Raw genomic sequence first — 9237 nt, 5'->3', positions numbered from 1 at the left:
AATGTATGGGTAGTTTCAAAAAAAAAAAAAAAAAAAAAAACAGGGGGTCCCACACTACAAGACTCATATAATCTTGTAATATTTCTACGTGACTCTTCCAATCTTGCATAACATTCAAGAATCCGCCTACAAACATCACTCCATGGGTCAGCATCAATAATTGGCTCTCCGTCAGAAGAAGACAAAAACCATAGAAGATAGAGATTTTCCTCAGATATCAGAATTCGGTCTGCTAAGTCGTCAAGATCTGCTGCTGAGAGTTGGTCGTAAAAGTCATCCCCATCTCCCATGGGTGGTTCATCGTTCCATTCTTGATCATTTTCTCCCATTACTGGTAGTTCGGGTACTGACTTTCATCGACAAATGTCTCTTTGCTGAATGGATATCCTGGGATGGCTAAATTACAATGTATCTTTTGATGTCTATCTTCACAGACTAGATGTCCATAATTTCCATTATAGGCTAAGAGAGAGTTTCTAGCAAATTTTCTCCATTTATTGAGCTGGTCTTTGAGTGAAAATCTTCTGCATGGCCAGGGTCTCCTATTGAGAAGTCCTGGGTATCCCGGAAATGTGGAGGTTCCTCTGAGGTACATTTTGTGTTTAGCTGGATTGCACCATATTTCCTTCCACTCTGGTAGTTTGCTATCTATTAAAGCTTCCACATACGGATGATGTTCTTCCATTACGCACAGTACTGCATGAGAAAGCTTGTGTCCGAAGTTATCTGTCTGATCTGGATCTGTGAAAATTAGTCTAGAGACAAAGCCGTAATCTAACAATTTTGGAGCTGTTAGATAACAAGTTTCGCCCCTAATTTCTATCTCCAGCGGCTCGAATGTAGCTAAATTTATCTGGCAAAGACAAATGCTGAAGTCTAGGTTACACTGACATCTACCAAAATGTTCTGACCTCTTATTGCATCTTTCTTCGTCTAAGCAGGGTTGCTCTTCATCTTCATAGGTATAGGTCCATTGGTAAGCTAGGCCGGGGCAGTCAACTCTTGCTATGGAGAGATCTTGAAGAAACTGCTGAATAATGACTAACTCGTCGTTTCTGCTATCTCCAGCTAAGGTATAAATATAGGGTTTTAGGTCTTCCATTACTTGGCTTTTCTCACAAAGGGATCGAATGATAGAATGCCTGAAGAAATACATTCTAGCACTCAATTGGTCAAATTCCTCACTGGTGAGTTGTTTGATTTCTGGGCTAGGTAAGGAGGTAGGTGTTCTTTCTGGAGCTAATTTTTTAAGCCGGTTGGTTAAGGTTCTAATGGTTGCTCTCAATTGTTTATCTTCGTCTCGGAGCTAGTCTAGCTCTTCACTAACCTTTTTGCCTTTATCCATAATTTTCTTGAAATTTCTGGAAAGGCCTTCACAATGTCTGCACATTTGGAGCGGATTCTAGGAATCTATCTGAGGATTAGAACTACTGCTGCTTGTACTACTGCTTCCACTTGTCTAGCTGACTGGAACGCCACTGGTAGCAAAGATGGTAGATCTCATCTTGCTCAATGTGTCCAGGTAATCTTTAGCTATCTGGCTAATAAAGTAACTGGTTCCTATTTGTCTTCGGGCATAGGTACTGGCTGACTCAAAATCATAAAATCCTTTAAACTGAGGTGTGGGAAAATTTTTGACTAAAGGTTCTACTTCTATCCAATCATGGTAAATACCAGGCTTGGTTCCTTTAGCTACTACATAGAAAGAAAAACTTTTAGACAGGGGCTTGTTTTGGATTTTTGAAAAATATATACTGAGAGAGTTTAGGGCTGAAAGGCGTTTAGCTGGGTGGTTTTGGCTGGTCCAAAGGTTATCTAAAAGACACTGTTGAACTGGGTCTAGCTTAATCCCTGTTAAGGGTCTGAACTTGGTTCTTCCTTCATGAATGGGAAGAGAAAATCCCCCAAAGTTCATGGTCTTGCTGTTCTCCATTATCTGCACAAAAATTAAACTGGTTATCTTCTTTTTCTAAATAAATTTTTCTACTTAACCAGTCCGTTAATTTATTATCGCTTCCTTTAATATGCTCAAATTCTACTTTATATCCCTGTCCTACTATACAATCTAAAAATTTGCCTATCTTCTAGTACTTAATTTACGCTCGTTTAGTTTGTTATGAAATCTAACTACGGCTTCACAATCTGTCCTTATTGTAAAAGGTTTGTGCAAAAATAATCTAAATTTATTTATTGCGTATACTACTCCTAGTATTTCAAAATCTAGGCTGGTCATAGTTGTATCTTTTTCTTTAAATTTGCCAGAACTGTATCTACAAATGCGTTCTTTATTTTTACTGTCATATTTACTGGGTTTAGCTAATAATATTGTTCCCCATCCTAATTGACTTGCGTCTGTTTCTACAACTATGTATTCAGATTCTAAAGGAAGTTGTAGGTCTGGTAGGTTTTTACAAATGTCTTTTATTTTTCTAACTAGAGCTATATCTTGCTGATTGAAATATTTCTATCCAGTGGGTGTGGTCTTACTATAAAGGGGTCCTATTATTTTACTGAGGTTAGGAATATACATTCGTGCATAATTTAAAATTCCTAAAAAGGATTGCAGTTGCTTTGTATCTTCTAATTTATCTGGATAGTCTAAAATTTTCTTGACTATGTGAGGTTGTAACCTAATTTTTCCATCTCCTAGCTCCATTCCTAAAAATTCTATATAAGGTTTATTTAATACCATCTTTTTCTTACTGATTATTATTCCATTATTTATGAATTCTTCTAATGTTATATACAAATGATCTATGTGACTACTTTTATCTGGACTGAACACTAATATGTCATCTATATATACCAGTATAAAACTATATTTATTAAATATACTATCCATTTTGCACTGAAATATAGAAGGTGCATTTTTTAATCCAAAGGGCATAACTAGCCACTCATAATGTCCTTGAGGGCAACAGAAGGCTGTCCATGGTATACTTTCCTTTTCCATTTTTATCTGCCAAAATCCTGACTTACAATCAAATTTGCTAAATATCTTTGCTGTCTGTATTCTATTTATGAGTTGGTCTTTATCTGGTATATTATATTTATCATCTTCTGTATTATCATTTAATCTTTTATAATTTATCACCATTCTAGCTTTTCCTCTTTTTATTTCTGCATGATTTCTAACCATAAATGATGCGCTTCTGTGCGGGCTATTGCTGGGTCCAATTACTCCTAGATCTAGTAGTTCCTTAATCTGTGTTCTAAATTCTTCTATGTCTGCTGGTGTATGATCTATTTGTGCTGAGGTAATCCTATAGTCTTTGTTTTTTATATCTAGACTAGCTAAAATTTTATTTCTTTCCCAATATTTCATGGGCTGTTCTCCTAAAATTTCTGTTGTTTCAGCTAATCTTATTATCTCATCTAAATCATTTTTGGTTCTCCTGTATATTGGTTTTTTCTTTATTTTTCCTATTTTTGCAAAAATTAATTCTAGATTAGCTGGTTGTTTAAAATCTTCTAGGTTCCAATAATCTTCTTTATTTTCAAAATCAAATTCTTCTAAATCATAGTTTTCTGCATCTAAATTTTCTAAAGACATATTTGCTATCTCATTAGGTATGTATTTTTGGGCTAGGTCGGGAAAAATATTTCTACTTGGAAATAAAAAACTAGCTGGGACTGAATCTACTCCTATGGTACCACCACGCTTCGCACGCAACTCTGATGAATGGGCGATGGTGCTAGGGGCATAAGCCGTTGGTGTATGTACAGTTCGCTTGAAGAAACTAATGTTGTTTTGACGGAGTAACATGCCACCTTGTAAGCTAAGGATGAAATTAAGTCCTAGGATGAAAGGATGATTTTGTCGGGTATTTCCAACCCAAACCTGAGGTAAAGGAAACCATTCTATATGCTGGTCTTGAGAACCTAGATGATGAAAACTAATCTGTGCTCCATTGATGCAATGTGTATATATCTGTTTTGTGCCGTCTGCTATACTAACTAAAGCTGGGGTTGTTAAAGTCGTGCTCCATCCTGGGGGAACTACTTGTTGTTCAATATATGATTTACTAGCTCCTGTATCTATCATGGCATCTATGCTAAGTGTTTTGGCTGCAAACTTGATTACACAAGAGATCTCGACTAAATTTGGTTTAGGTATAACCGGATAATTAAATGGTAAGGATGTAGTATCTGGTTGGGCTTTAGAATATTGACGAAAGGGTTGAGAATCAACTAGGTTGACTAATTCTAATGAATTCATATGCTCTTCAATCAGTTTGTCTTTTAAAGGGTACTTATTATGAAATTGTTCTAGCTGCTGTTTAAGCTGTCTATTTTCTAGTTCTAAACATTCTATGTCGAAGCTAGTCTTGGTTTCTATCTCGTGTATTTGTATCTTAAGCTCTCTTACTTGTAGTTCTAATTCTCTAATTGTTAAATATAATTCTCTGTTTTCCAGACTATGATCTTCTTTAGTATTTCCTAATGCTATTTTATGTGTCATGTTTAATTTTTCTAGACAGACTATACAATATGTTATACTGCATAATAAACATTGAGCTCGTTTATCTTTGGCTGGAAACCAATTACAATAGCTGCATCTAGTGGTATCAAATCCTAATCCTATTTGAAAGTTATGCTGACATTCAGTATCTGGATTACACTCCATCATAAAGAAAGTTTCTTGGGAAGGTGTTAATCCTATTTCTTGGTTGAGTTGTCCTAAAAGATTATCTATATTAGTATCACTTTCTGAATCACTATCTGAACTTATGGCTTCTATTTGATATTCATAATCGCTGACTATACTATATACTTCTGAATCATCACTAGTTATGCTAACTATATCTTCTTCTAAGTTTTCTATAATATGTAGTCTTTCTATCTGTTTATTAGTATTTGGTCTTTGTCTTTTTGGGCAGTTCTTTGCAAAATGATTAGGTTCTCCACATATAAAACAATTGCATTTTTTGCTATTGGGTTTTCTAACATATCTTTGTTTTCTTTTATCTTTTTCTTCTCTGGGTAATTTCTTATAATTTGTCCTATTAAAAGTTCTACTTTTTCTAATGAATTTTTGTTTTTTCCATGGTTTTCTATAATTTTTCTTCCAATATTTCTCTTTTCTATATTTTCCATATTTTTTATACTTTTTCCTATTATGTTCATCTTCATATTGTTGAGGAGTATATATTACACTGCTACAAAAGCCGTAACTTTGTTTTTTCAAGTCTTTTTGTATTTTAACTTCTATACATTTTTCTTTGAGCTTATAAAATGTAAAAATTATTCTAGGTCCTATTCCTAAAGTTCCTCTTATTCTTAATTCTCCAGTAGCTATTCTTGCTGGTAAACTTGCATAATAAACTGACCATTTGTTTTCTATCTCTCTTCCTAATTCTCCTGGTAATTTTCTAAAATATTTATTTCCTATTTCTTCATCAAAGCTTTTTCCAGTTCTTGCTGCTATGGCTAAGTATTCTCTACTAAAAGGTACAATATATTTCCAACTTCCTAATGTCATTTGGTCTAACTCGGTTAATGCTATGCTTTGAGCGGAGTCATTTCCTCTAGAAGGATCATATCCTATAAGTATCTCTTTAATAAAATTTGTAAAATTCCACGGGTTATTTCCTAATTCTTTGAGCTGTTTAATTGTTTCTTCATATTTCCCCTTGAAAGTTAAATAAATATTATAAGCTGAATCTCCTAAAAGTGTCTCCATATATTCCCACATATCTGTTGATTCATAGGGACTAGTCATCCATGCTTTTACTGCATCTTTTTCCCATCTTTCTATTACTTCTTGCCATATATGAGGGTCGAATCTAGCTAAGTCTAAAAGGGTTCCTTGATTATGGACTGGCTGTAATTGTATACTCATATCTAGTTGTCTACGCTTTCCATGAAATCTATAGCTTTTATCTGGGTCTGCTTGACTACGTCCTGAACTGGCTAATGGTCTTCTTCCTCCTACTGCATACTGCATTGGTTCTATTGGATCTTCTACAATTGGTTGTGGATTATTGGTTCCTGAGCTTTCTGTAGTCATATAAAAAGTTTCTTCTAGGTGGTTAGGTTGTTCTGGTATTCTAAATATTTTGCTGGGATGTATATTATCTTCTATGATATCATCTACATATTCCGTATGAAATTCCTGATCCAAGAATGACATTGCTTCGTCATGGGTATCTCATCTGGCTAAGTATTCATAATATCTAGCATCTAGTATTTTATTCATGTCTTCTAGGGTAAATTTTTCTAAATCTATCTCATCAATATTATATATCTTATGTTGTGATATAGTTTTTTCTTCTGTCATTACATAAAGTTGATTTATTTCACTACGATTATCTTGATTTTCTTCCCTATCTATACTACTAAATTCATCATCTTCAGATTTTTCTGGTGCTACATAAGTATACTGAGTAAATCTTACTGCATAATTTCCATCTGCTGTTTGGTATAATAAATTATCTTGAGGGGCTAATCTCTTTTGTCCTAGAAAATCTCCTAGTTTCCAATCTAGTGCTGCATTATCTTCATAATTAAATTTTTTCGCTGGTAATGCTTTTATTCCTTTTGCGCCTAATAATTTAACTATCTGATCATTAGTAAGTCTATAGTGAGTATTGCTTTCTGAGACTGCTAGACCTAAAAATCCTGTGCAAACTAATAAATTCTTTTCTCCCTTTTTCATTTTATATCCTCTACTCTTTATTCCTATTTTTATCTTTTTATGAAAGATCGAGGTTGGTAGTAAAAGTCTGGGGTAAAATAAACTATTCCTCCTTTTGAATTCATATCTAGTTCATAACTTCCTAAAATACTCTGTCCGACATCATTAAACCTATCATCATAGAGACATATAAATACTTTAGTTCCTAAATTTTCTCTGGTTAAAGCCTTAACTCCTACCACTACTAATCCTAAATGAGTCATTTTAAGGGGTTCATTTACTGCATATTTATAGCTTTCTCTTTCTATTAAATTTAGCTCTATTTTCTCATCTTCTTGAGTCACGCTAATCATTCATTCACCATAGTGTTTAAATAAATATTATTTTTTATGAATCTTACCTAGCTTATACACATATTTAGCTGGAATTAACTCTAACTTTTCTTTTTTAAATTTTTCTATCTGTTGTTCTACATCTATAAATTCTTCTACTTTAACATCTTCATCTTCATTACGCTTTTTACTACTACTTCCTTTTATTAGTTGTTTAAACATTTTTATTTTCTATAAATTCTACACACTGGTTTCTTAGGTAATTTAAGCCTTTCAAAATATCTAGCTATATCTTCCTCATTTACTTGAGATTGAGGTTTGTTGGATTGTCCTTCTATTCCTTTTTCTTTCTGAAGTACTATTTTTTCTAAAGACGCTAGACGATTTTCTAAACTATATAGTTGTTCTGATAGGTATTCAAGTTGTTCGCACAATCGGATTAAAAATAAAATTTCTATATTATTTTGTCTTACTGATATTTTATCTGATTGATTTATTCCTTGATAAGTACTAATTCCTTCCGGATTATTATGAAAGTCTTCTGCTTGTTTTAAAATAGTCTGGTAATCTCTATTAGCTTTCTTATCACTACTCATAAACTAAGACCTTACAAGTTGTTCTAAAATTTCTAATTTTTGTCTTAAATTATCTTGAATTTGATTAATTTGTTCTATTTGTTTAGCTATTTGATTTGTAACTGAAATTAATGTTTCTATTTCTAGCTTAGTAGGAAATTTTTCTAAATTTAAATCTTTTTTTTTTGTAGGATAGAACTACACTGATCTTGAATATAATCTAATTTTTTATCTTGATCTTTAATTAAACTACGATTATTACGGAGATGATCTATAGATGAAATAAAAAGATTACTAATTTTATCTATGTCCTTTTTAATATTTTCTGCAAAATTAATCTGATAATCTATGATGCTATTTAACTGAGGATTATGTTCACTCTGAAGCTGATGTGTAAAAGTCTCTTTAAAATTACAACGGAAATTATTTTTATTTATGATGGTTATGGCTGCTGAGTTCTAAATCTAGATACTCTACTTTTTTCATATACAAAATTAACTCCTACTATAAAATTATTACAAGCTACTATAATATGAAATTTATAACTAAAATCTCCAAAAATAAAAACTACTCTATTACCATAAGCAAAATGCATAAACTAATTTAAACTGTCCTAAAACCGAACACTGCTCTGATACCAATTTTTGTGTGGGGGGTTGAGTTAGTGGTTTACCACTATTTTGAAATTGGGCTGAGAATTATCTGACTAATTCTACAGTTATAGATCTTCAAGCTGTTGTATAGCTATTTTTAAGGCCTCTTGTTTTTCAGTTAGCTGTCTATTTATTTGAGAAATTTTTAAACTGTAATTTTCTAGAGATCTGCCAGAAGCTAATGATAAAAGAAACTGATTTTTTAAACTGTAATTTTCTAGAGATCTGTTAGAAGCTAATGTTAAAAGAAACTGATATCTAAATTTTTGATCTTCTAATTCTTGTATTGGTTCAATACTAATTTTAATTTTATTCCTAAGGTCTTCGTCTAAGGGCATATAAATTTTGATTTTTTGAAATTCTTATATGGACAATATTTCCTTAATATTTCTACTCGGGTTGTACTCCTTATATTCTAAAATTCTTTTCTATGGTAAAAACTATTTTTAAGAAATGTTTGTTTTCATTACATGTACTCCCACCTTGAGACTAAGCCTCGTTCAACATAGTATATTTTTATTTTTCATTTTTTACTTTTCCCTTTCTGCCTACAATTCGTCCTCCAACGCCTAACCACAGCTCACACGGGCTCTTCAACTAAGGTCACTCAGTAACAAAATAGAAAACTGAAGATACTACGAAGGTTCAAAGCATGTAATATAAATGAGCAAACAAGCATTCCATAAACGTAGTTTTTCCAAAAAGAAAATAAATTTTTTAGAATAAAAGAGTTACCCTTTCGAAATATTTAAGGAAAAAGAGAAACTACTCACACTTCATATTAATAAGAAATATACTTACAGAGATTATATTACAGACTCTGAAACTCTGAAAAACTTAATACACTTAGAGGTTTTTTGAGAGGGGTTGGAAAATTTACAATGCAGAGTGAAGTGGTGTTTTTCATTCTGCTTTCTTCGTTGGCATGCAAGCCAATTTATATAACTCAAAAGAAAGATAAAAACAAAATATGTCCTATGACTATCTTTCAAGCTTAGACCCTAGGCTTTTTAGGCTTTTTGAAAAACTTTTCTAATCTT

The sequence above is a fragment of the Camellia sinensis genome, chromosome 3 (genome assembly GCF_055761805.1).
Source record: "Camellia sinensis isolate YWXY chromosome 3, ASM5576180v1, whole genome shotgun sequence".
NCBI classification, from domain to species: domain Eukaryota; kingdom Viridiplantae; phylum Streptophyta; class Magnoliopsida; order Ericales; family Theaceae; genus Camellia; species Camellia sinensis.
The sequence above is the reverse complement of the archived record's forward strand: the minus strand, read 5'-3'. Positions refer to the sequence as shown.